This window comes from Empidonax traillii, unplaced genomic scaffold (assembly GCF_003031625.1).
Source record: "Empidonax traillii isolate 1590-97213 ecotype Southwest subspecies unplaced genomic scaffold, ASM303162v1 scaffold105:size1093405, whole genome shotgun sequence".
Classification (NCBI taxonomy): domain Eukaryota; kingdom Metazoa; phylum Chordata; class Aves; order Passeriformes; family Tyrannidae; genus Empidonax; species Empidonax traillii.
In genome coordinates, this window is record NW_020955298.1 from 750,719 (window position 1) to 761,898 (window position 11,180).

The 11,180-nt window shown below is 51.5% G+C and overlaps 1 long non-coding RNA gene and 1 other non-coding gene across 3 annotated transcripts in view; both read left to right on the forward strand.

The window, feature by feature from the left end:
* Window positions 1-11,180, forward strand: part of LOC114056839 — a 34,685-nt gene that overhangs the window by 4,029 nt on the left and 19,476 nt on the right. Inside the window, exon 1 of one of the 2 annotated variants that reach the window (XR_003571094.1) lies at window positions 10,899-10,985. The exons of the other annotated variant lie outside the window; for it this stretch is intronic. This is a non-coding gene — a long non-coding RNA (uncharacterized LOC114056839). Of the gene's footprint in view, window positions 1-10,898; window positions 10,986-11,180 lie in introns of those variants that run through there. 2 annotated transcript variants of the gene reach the window in all.
* TRNAT-CGU lies at window positions 673-744 on the forward strand. The gene has a single exon. It is a non-coding gene; the product is annotated as a tRNA-Thr (tRNA).

An 11,180-nucleotide genomic window follows, 5' to 3' on the forward strand; every position in this document is an offset into this window, starting at 1 on the left:
CCTGATGCTGTCCCAAGGGAAAGGGGGGGAAACGCTGCTGCTGGGCTCACAGGGGAGAGACGGGAGGCTCCGGGACAGTCGCCGCCAACCCCCCGAATGCAGGGACAGCCCCCAGCATCCCGCGGTGGGCTGTGTCCGATCCCACTCGGCTCCTGCCCTCGGGGGACCCTCCCGACCTCCCCAAACCGGGAACTGGCGAGCGACAGGACCCGGAGTTGTGAGCTTGGCAGGAGCAGCCTCCGTTTCCCGAGGCAGCCCCGTGTTCCTGCAGGGACGCCCCGTGTTACTCCGCTGGGAGATAGGAACCTTCCCCGGTAATTCTGCAGTGCAGGAGCAGCAGCGCTCGGGGAAGGGGTCTCGCTGCAGGGGCACAGGGATGCCGATCCCGGCGGGCGGGACACGGTGCGGGAACACGGCGAGAGCCCCGCCCGCTCCCGGCGCCCCGCCCCGCACGTGCCCGCGGCAGCCCCCGCGGGGCGGCCCCGCGGCTTCCCCCCCACACACCCTCCCGCACGCCACGGCCGCTCCGCCCCGTCCCTCCCGCCCCATCCCCGCCCCATCCCCGCCCCGTCCCGCCGCCGGCAGCGCCCCGGGACGCCCCGTCCGGTCCCGGCGGCGGCCGCGCCGCCCGCTGCCTTCCACTGGCGGCGCGCGGGTGCAGCCAGCCCGTCGGGCGCGGTGGCCAAGTGGTAAGGCGTCGGTCTCGTAAACCGAAGATCGCGGGTTCGAACCCCGTCCGTGCCTGCCGAGGCAGCGCGGTGCGCTGGCAGCCCCGCCGCGGGGAGGCCGCGGACGCCGCCTCGTTTGCGGCTCATTTTTGCTCCCGGTGCCGGAGATCCGGAGCCCCGCTGCCCTTCCCGAGGTGTCGGACACCCGGCCCCGGGGAAGCTGTGGATCGTGGGCAAGCCGCTAGTGCCCACCGAGGAGCTGGCGGGGTGGCCGCGGCCCCCACGTGTCGTGGGGAGCCCGCGGGTGGCATCAGCACGGCGTGGGGGTGATCAGGCTTCAGGCAGCACTGGTGGTGCACCCTCGGGAGCCCCGAGCCCTGTGTCCCCCCTGCACCACGGAAGCCACGAACCTGTCCTCGCAGGGGACAGTTCTGTGTGTTCTTCCCCAGGACAGGTGTCCTGAACGCAGCGAGGCGCAGTTGAATAAAGCTCTGCTGTGCGGGGGGAGCGCTGGGTCCGCTGGGATGTGAGAAATCCCCCTCGCTGGTTCTTCCTCAGTAGGTGCTGGGTTTGATGTACTTCTCACACAGAGAGTCCTTAAAGGATAGAGGTCGAATCCTGCAATAAAAGCTTAGAGCAGTTAGAATCAAAGAATTGTTAAGGTTGGCCCTCTAAATCATCCCATCCAGCTGTTAACCCAGCACTGCACGTTCACCACTAAGCAATGTCCTCCAGTGCCACACCCACAGGTTTTTAACCCTTTCAGTTTTAACCCTTTCCCAGGGCAGCATGTTCCAGTGCCTTACCACCCTTTCAGTGAAGTTGTACCATTTACACCAGAATTGACCTTCATTGTTTGGTTCTTAATACACCAGTCTGAGGAAAGCTTTACACATGTGGGAGGGCATTTCTGCTGGCTCTGTATAACATCACCTTGCTTATTGCTGCTTCCAGACAGCTTAAAATATGTAAAGAATAATCATTGCACTGCAAAATCACAATAGCCAGAGATCTGTGAAGAGTGGAGGAGCCTCTTTCAAAGAACTAGCTGCTTCCTTTGATGCTCAGGAAAAAGCTGGTTTTGCTGTTTCAGGTGCCATGCTCAGCCTGGGCCTGACTGGGCAGGAGGCTGTTTGCCCTTCTCAATAGGGACTGCACTGTAAGGTGTTTGGGGAGGTCTGTACAAAATGGTTGTACAGCATGTTATTAACAAGCCACAAAACAAGCTCTGCTATGTTTTGATATAAAAACAGGAAATGCAGTTTAAAACTTGTTTAGAAAAATGTAGATGCTATTTTACTAGGAAAATGCAGGGCTGTCAAAATCCTGTCCCCTTTGTTAGATGTAAGTTCCAGCTTTGAAACACCTTGTTTTGACCTTCTTTTTTTTTTTTTTATTCTACAATGTCTCACATCAGATTGTCAAATCAAAATGTTTTTAATTATTCAAAAGCCATCTTGCAGCTTTTGCAGAGCATTTCAGAATCCTGTGGGTTTGTTGCTGGTTGAAAGCAGTTGTGAAAGCGAGGTCCTCCCTGAAGGAGGCTTCCCATCCCAAAAGCTCGAGCAGTTGAGTCTTGCCCAAACCTGTGCCTCAAACCCAGGACTAAGAACCAGGTATTTCAATAAAGCCCTGGCTCTGCTGTTCTCTGTGACCAGAACACATCCAGGCAGCTTCCCAGTTGCCTAATTTCAGTCTCTGCAGAACTGGAATATTTGCTTTTAGCTCCCACACGTCTGTGAGGAAGGTCCTTCCCAGGCTCCGTGCTCAGCTCCTGGGGAGGGGCCCACAGGCCAGCCCTGTCCCAGGACTGCTGTTGGAAGGTTGTTGTGAATTTTCCCTCCTGGAATAAGCTCACGTGCCCGGATCCTTTCTGTCCAGGAACACACAGTTCTGTCAGTGTGTTCTGCTCATGTTGTCTTCAAGGCAGGGTTGTGTTGAGGCAGATCGTGTGTTCACTCACCTCCCAAATTCCTGCCCCCCTCTTATTACTCAGGCAATAAATTTGATTTTTGGCTTTAATTTAATAGCTAGTCCTGAAGTGCCAGTGAACTTTAATCAAGGTGCTTATGATCTGATCATAGCTGTGCTGGAGATGGGTTTGGGTTGGGTTTTTTTGGTGGGTGAGGGAGAGCTGTTTGTTTTGGACACAAGTCTTGACTTAAAACATAAAAATTTTTACGTGGCCCTTTTGAGTTGCTTTAAGATCTTTGACTTTATTCCAGAAAATACTGAGCAGCCTCCCTCTGAATATAACACCTCTGTGAAATGAGGATTAAAATGAGGCCCCTTTTAATTACCCAGTAAAAACACATTACAATTAATGTACTTAAAAGATGTGTTACTGCTGAAAATCTTGGCCATATTTAGATACAGAATTCTCTAATCTTTCTGGCTTGACAAACCAGTTATTCAGAATCCAGACTTCTTCCAGACTGTGTAAAATGTGTAAAAATGAATTGATTATAACAGCAGTATTTCTGGGGTTTATGTATTCTTTTTAGAGGCTGACACAAAATGTTTGCCTTTGAAAGGTAAGATGTGAATGGGGACTAAAAGTATATAATGTTCTTTGTTTGGACTATTATAACATTTTCAGTGCTTTGCAGCTCTCCTGAGTCGCATCTTCCCTGGGGTCAAACTTCAGCAACCACAAACCAGTGTGTTGGGAACACAGGAGGAGCTATGTCTGGTCAGAAATAGCAGTGAGATCACTCAAAAGCCGTGCTGGGACCTTGCTGTGTGGAGCCAGGCAGGGGATTGTCCCACAGGCTGGGCAGACCCGCCTCTCCCATTAATAATATTTCGGATTGTTTTCCCACCTCTCTTGTCACCCTTCCATGGGATGACTGACACCTTTTAAAAAAAAAAAAAAAAAGGGTTGGGGGGAAAGCTCAGCCATCCAAACCCTGAAACCTTGACCTTGGAAGGAAAAGGGCCGTGCTGAGTTGTGCAAAGGGAGCGTGATGTGCCAGGGGTGAGCGGGCTGAGCCAGCTGGGCCATGAGCTGGGCCGTGAGCTGGGCAGAGCCCCCACTCTCAGCCTGGGGGGCTGTCCCGGGGGCCAGGACCCCCTCTGTACACACTGAACAACTGGGCCAGGCTGGGAGGATGCTCAGTGTCTGCCCTACAAAACTGAAATAATGTTTTCTGCAGGTTGGACAACTAAAAGTACAAATTTTTTTTATGAAGCTGCAACCACTGGTGGGACCACTGACAAACTGGGGAGGAGGCAGGGAGCTCACATGAGGCAGGAGAACACTACTGCAGTATTGTCCGAGTCCCAAATGCATGGCAGGGTAAATTAACCCACGAGTAAATAAACCCCAAACTGTGGAAATCTTCACATGGCTACAGCAATGTGATTCCCATTTCCATTACGCCTGGAATTTAATGGACTGCTGCAGTTTGACCAAAAGGCATTTCTTGTGTCAGAATGAAAAATTGCAGATCAAAAGGGTGACTTTGCAGACAAACATATCGATCTAAAGCCTGGGTGACACAGACTTCCTGGAAGAGAGCCTAGAAGCATGTCTGTGTTTAAAGTCAAATGGCTGTAGCCTTTTACCACTGATGAATAAAAAATGTTTTTGTCTGCATGCCGAGGGCTCGAGCAGAAACAGAAATTACTTGATTTGTTCTGCCAGAGGAGCAGGTACGTGTTTGTGAATAGTAATCCATTGAATGCTGCAAGAATCCAGTAATTTTAAAAATGACAGGGAGATAGGAAATAAGAATTATGTTTTTCCCCTTGAAAACTCTGTTTATGGCACTGTAGGAAAGGCAAAGTGAGACTCCTCATTCTGTGTTCAAGGGGCAGAGTTACCGCTGTCCTCTTCTCCGGAAACATGAGGAGGGGAGCAGTTGTGAAGCTCCTCCGTGAGGATCCCAGTTGTATTTTTGCTTTGGTACAGGAGCAGCAACTCTTCAGAGGCCCCTGAGGTTGTTGCTGTCGTCCGTAATCAGATATTAATGGAAAGGTCTGGGTGTGCCTCCCTGACCAGGACTGATGGAGGGCCCAGCACAGGAACGCTGCTGCTGCTGCTCCTCTGAGAACGAGGTGCACGGCAGGAGGGGCAGCAGTGGGAGTTTGTGAATGAGCTCCGTGGGCACCGGGATTGGCAGTTGGAGCCCTTCCTGCCGTGCTGGTGGAGCCGAGCAGCGCTCGGTTTCCCAAGAGAACCCGTGAGACGGATTTTAAATGAAAAAAGTGGTGCTGAATGGCAGCGACTGCTTCTGGGAAGCCCAGAAAATGCCAGCTGACTCTCCAGGCAGTGTGTCTGAAAGGAACTGCAATTATGCACGGAAGGAGGAGCAAGGGGGATGGATGGGAGATTTCTAATCTCTTCTCCTCGGCAGCCTGTTCAACCTCAGCAGCACCGGGCCTGCTGGGCACAGAAGCCCTGCTCCTTCCCCTGACTTTCTCTCAGGTATTTATTCGTGTTCCTGGCTGTAAACTGCATGGAAAAAAAAAAAAAAAAAAAAGAGGCTCAGAGCCAGGCCTGGAAGGTTTGCGCACAGGGTTCTCCTTATCTGTGTGAGTAAGCTCTTGCATTTACCACAGAGTGAAGTTTGCTGCAGTGAGCAAGCTGTTGCAGGATGAAGAGCAGTAACATGAGTATAGCATTTGTTATGACGATCTTGCTGTAAATTGGAAAAAAATTCTCTTGATGAAATTTTATGTTTGCAATGCAGTGCCATGGAAGCAGAGTCAGGTGTTGGATTAATATAGAAATAGGACAAGAGGAAATGGCCTCAAGTTCCACCAGGGAGGGTTTAGATTGGGTATCTGGAAAAATTTCTTCACCAAAAGGATGCCAAGCCTTGGAATGGGCTGCTCAGGGAATTGGTTGAGTCACCTTCCCTGGGGGGATTTAAAGGATGTGTTGCATAGGGATGTGGCTTAGTGGTGGACTTAGCAGTGCTGGGTTAATGGTTGAACTTAAAGGTCTTTTCCCACCTAAACAACTCTGTGGATTTCATGTTATGGAGAGGAATGGCCTTGGTGTTCAGCACAATACAGCTCCATGGGCCTGCTGATTACAGTGACAGAGCCAGGCTTCAGAGTCCAGCCTGAGATCTCACCTCAGTGCAAAAAGCATCAGCAGCAAACAGGGCAAGGGGCAAAGGGCACATCCTGAAGCACAGGAGGTTCCATCCGAACATCAGAAAACAGTTTTCTGTGTGAGGGTGATTTGAGACTGGAACAGGTTGTGGAGTCTCCATCCTGGAGACGCAGTCCTGGGCAGCCTTCTTTAGGTGACCCTGCTTGAGAAGGGGTGGCTCCAGATGACTTCCAGAGGTCCAGCCTCAGCCATTCCGTGAAACTCCTTTGCCTCTGAAGTTTGTACTGAAAGACCTGGGGCCAAACCTGCCCCTGTACCAGCAGCAGTGGCTGCCTCAGTGGTGATTCAAACTAGTGCTGAGCTGGTACAATCACCCAAGTTAAAGAATTTAAACTGTATATGAATTCAAGGCGAGGACAGCCTAATATAGAATGTAGTGTTTACTGTCTTCGAAGAAGCTGTAATAAACTTGGACAGGGAGCTTAAGCAAGAGATGGAGCAATCAGTCAGCCTTGCAAGTGTGTCAGAGGGTCCTTGGGAGCCCCAGCCTGAGATTTCTCTGTTATAGCTGGGCACTGCAGCCATCAGTTGAACACAGAGATCCATAAGAATTTGATGGCATTGTGCAGTTTGCATTGTCACAACCTTTTGGGGCTGTGAGGATTGTGCATCTGGATCGATGGCATCTTTGTCACTAATTTCACAGGGATTGTAGCCAAGTTCAAACATGTATTTCATCATAGGAAAAGGAAAGCAGGAGGCATGTGAGGTTCTGCTGGTGTAGCTGGGTTTAATGCCTCATTTCATACTCCTGGTGTGTATAGGGGAGGACTTATGCTGGGGCAGCATCTTTGATTTTAAGAAAGCATCTCGTACAGTCCTGTGATCCCTGTCCCCTCCCAGCAGTCACTGCAATGCCTTGGTGCCCGTGTAGGACCTGCAGGGTGAGAAATGAGCTCCAAGCCCGAGCCTGCTCCCTGTGAGACCTGCTTGAGCTGAATTCCTGACTCCTGTCCTTTCATCACTCCGGGCCCAACTGAAAGAGTACTTGTGAGCTACCAAATATAGAATGTGCACAGCCTATTTCACAACTGGAACTTGCAAATGCCGGAGTGGATTTCAAGGACTGAAGCCCCCCGGGGAGGGAACATTACAGTCAATAATGTTAGTGCACTTGTTTAATCCCTGGGGATTGTGGAACGCAGGATTAAAGTGGGCTAAGGGGATTTCCCCATTGACAGCTGCTCCGCAGTACACAAACACACATACACAATTTTTTTATATGCAACTTGTTCAGGCCCAAAGAATTTAAACTGCATATGGCACTGTGCATAACATGACCATTGTTTCCACATCTGGTTACACATATCTGTCTGCCCCAGTAATTGTCTTTAATAGACACAATTGGGGATGAGGTAGTTGTACTAAGAAGAGATACACTCTGTGTTTGAACAGGAAACCATTATTTCTGAGCTTAATCATAGCTCGTTAGTCCTGTGATTTTCTCCTCTCCCCCCTACACACACAAGCACACATGCTTTAAGTACGAAGGCCCAGTTTTTGGTAGGGCATTCCTCTCGTACCGACAGTTTGCCAGAGGTTCTTTGGACAGGCAGAGCCTTGGCCAGGGAGCAGAGAACCAGAGCATGTCTGAGCAGTGACAGGAGGCTGGAGCTCACTGGTGTTACGTGGGTGCTCCGAGGTGAACAACCATGTTCTAGTAAATGTCTGAGAGTGGGGACTGCAGCTCTATAAATCTTTAATGAACTTGGCTGTTCAGTGTTCCTGCAGAGATACATGGGGTCAGGCCAGCTCCTTGCAGTGCATCCTATTTGCACACTTCAGAACATTTAATCACAAACTTGCTATTCCCGTTGTTCTGATTCAGATCTCACTCCGGGTCTCTGGCATGGATTCGTATTTTCAGGTGAAGACCAGGGAATCTCATCCTGTGCTATCAGTGGATTTCAACTGTTTCTATCACTACATTGTGTTCCACTTTAACTTCTCTGGCAATCGAGTCGCTTTGTCAACAAGGTCTGATGCTGAAATACCAAGCTGTTGGCTACAAGCCACCCTTGCTTACACGCTGCTCAGTGCCACACGCTGGAAAGTTAATAAATCAATGGATCTACTTGCAGAGAAAGGTATTGCATGAGCATAGGCAGGATTGAGAGAGAAAAGCTCAGAGTAATGCATACCTTCAACTAGACTAAACCGTGTCCACAGGGTCTGTGTCCCACCCAGCAGCAGGCCAGCCTCCCACCCACAGGAGGTCCCTCCTAACTTTGGAGGTTTCACACCAGGCTTCCACTTTGTGAAACCTTTGTGGAGACCTATAAAGAAGCTGGTTCGTGGCTCTTGTAAAAATGTTTTCTTTTTTTTCCAAAGAGGGCTATTTTCAGAAGTGATAGAATCTGTTGTTCCACAGTTATTGTTCCGGGCTATTGTTGGTCAAATGTTATTAATATATTAGCCCTTTGGCTGCCAAACAGCTCGAAACAAACTGGTTCTGTTTATTTTTAGAATTGTGTAAGTTGTGATGCTTTACAACTTGATACGCTTGTGATTACATCTGAACTGTATGCAGAGCTAATCCTCTTCCCAGCTCCCATCCAGACAGGGGCTGCAGTCATGCATTCCCAGCACAGGGATTCTGCACACCATGGAGAGCAGCCAGCAGGTATTTGAGAGGGGAGATGAAGTCCTAAGACCTGACCTTCTCAGGTACGGAAGTGCCTCCTGCCAAGGGAAGACTTGCCTGGAATATGCCTTATCCAGTTACCACCAAAGGGCTGCCAGTGGAAGTGGGAGCGGGCTGCCAGCAGCTGAGCACATCCCGTGGGATCGGGCTCCCTGCACAGAAGCTCCCGCTGGGCGAAAATGTTGTGTGAAAGTCTTGCTCTGCCTCCATGGAAATTACGAGGCGCTTCACATCAGTGCCGGGGGGGGAACAAGGTGAAGACAAGAGGCAACATGTTTGAGGCCGCTGAAAATAGCAAATTAAACAGTTGGTCGGGACATCAGCGAAGCCCTGTGCCATGAGCTTCATTAGGATGAAAATTCTCCGCTCCCTGGCTCCTTCTCTTCCTTCCATACATGTAGGTGCATTATTTGCTGTGAGGTTGTTCTGCTCAGAGTCGGTCTGTGGTGTTACAAGCAGCTCTTTGATAGAGCCAAAGAGCAAGAACAGTTTTGTTTGTTTGTTTGTTTGTTTTAAAAAAGAGAGTAAGAGGTTAGCAGATGTAACTTGCAGTCTCTGTAAGAGTAACAGTCTCTTAATTTCTAAAATTTTAGGCCTTTTCGTGTTCAACTCAAGTAATTTCAACAGCATCCATTTCCTTCATCAGAGAAAAGGTTAGTGTCTTTTATACCTTTTTGGGAAGTCTTAATTTCTACCAGTACTCGCTGGGCATCATCACTGCAGAACCATTCCAGATGGTTCAAGAAATTCTTCATTTCTGTACCTTCTGCCAGTATGTCTTTATTTTCAAAAGGCTTATACAGCTTTGTCCCTCTTTCAAACCTTTTTGCCCATGGTCTATGATTCACTTTGCATTCTACTATCAGTTTTAAACAACATGTTCCTTGGCTCTAAATATTCATCAGGCTTCCAGCCAAGGAACACGTTCTTCTGTGTAGAGGATGGCTTCACAGTGTTGATCGAGAGCAGTTCCATGGCAGATCAGTTCAAGTCCCCTCTCTGGCATTCCATCCACGCAAGCCAGGTAGAGTCACTTGCCACATCTGCAACAGTGCTGAGCACACAGTGCACCTGCACACACTTGTGTGGCTTCAGCATAGACACAGGCAAAAAAATTTGGTGTAGAAAGCAGAGATGTGCATTTGTGTCCTGCTGAACCCAAAGGTTTAAAAGATGAGGGGCCTCTGGCTGCTAGCTTTGATTTTGTTCACACGTGAGCACACAAGTGCATCATGCATGAGCTCACAACTGTGTAATGCATGAACACACAATTATACCCTGCATAGGTGCACAGCTGCCTCATGCATGAGTGTGCTGTTATATCGTGCATAAGCACACAATTACCTCATGCATGAGCACATGATTACCTCATGCATCAGTGAAGAAGTCTTCCCAAAACAAGGGGAAAACTTTTCAGGGCCTTATGGCACCTTCCTAAAGCACGTTTATAATAACTGAGCGTGCGTTAAAAAACTGCCCCATCTATGCATGCATGGTACAGCTGTGCTTTGTGCCCAGGTGTTCGTGGTCACACAGGTGTGCTCACATGGCCTTACTGGAGATGTAGAGGAAGAGATGCGGGACACGGGAGGTAGAACAGGAGGTCCTCTGACCTATCACCCCTGTGATATGGACAAGGTGTCTTTGTGGCCGCTTTGAGGTGTGCAGTGGGAGGCTGGATGTGTGGGGAGCAGTGCAGGGCGATGTGTGGGGAGCAGCGCAGGGAGATGTGTGGGGAGCAGTGCAGGGCGATGTGTGGGGAGCAGTGAAGGGCGATGTGTGGGGAGCAGCGCAGGGAGATGTGTGGGGAGCAGCGCAGGGCGATGTGTGGGGAGCAGTGCAGGGAGATGTGTGGGGAGCAGTGCAGGGCGATGTGTGGGGAGCAGTGCAGGGAGATGTGTGGGGAGCAGTGCAGGGCGATGTGTGGGGAGCAGCGCAGGGATCAGTGCAAGAGCAGCGCGGGGAGCTGAGGTGGTGAGCACCCTCGGTTTAGGGGGGTGCTGAGCGGGGCAGCGCGGGGAGCTGAGGTGGTGAGCACCCTCGGTTTAGGGGGATGCTGAGCGGGGTGTCGCCGTGGCCGGGGCTCGCTCCCCGCTCCCGCTCCGCTCCCCGCAGCGCCGCGCGCGGCCGGCAGGGGGCGCGCCGCGCCCTCGGTGCGGGTGCGGGGCGCCCCGGCGGGAGGAGCGCGGGGAAGGGCGGGCGCGGCGGGGCCGGCGGGGCCGGGGCTGCGCTCTGCGGGACACAGCGCCGGGCCGGGCCGGCGGGCAGGGCGGCGGGCGGGCAGGGCAGCCCGGCTCAGCCGCCGGAGCCGCCGGGCCGGGCTGCGGCGGGAGCTGCCCGGCGCAGGGGTGGGGACTGGCCGCTTCCTTAAACGGCGCGGGAGCGGCGGGGCGAGCCCGCACCGCCCCGGTGCGTGGGGCCGCGCCGACCCTCCCCGGGACGCGGCCGCAACACGTGGAGAGAACTTTTGAGGGACGCGTGTCCTCGCCGGACGGGAGCCCCGCCGCCCGGGACCGCAGCGCTGCGCGGAGCAGCTCGTCTCTCTCCGGTTTGATGGCTTTGGGTGTTGGATTTTGGCTTTTTTTATCATTATTTTTTTTCCCTCTGCTTTTAGGTGGTTTTGATTTTTTTTCCACCTCTTTCCCCTACTTCTCCTCTGCTGCTCTTTTGTCGGGACACTTCAATCTCGCCGGGGCAAAGGCAGCGTTTGAAAAGCCGACAGAAATGTTGCAATGTCCCTTGT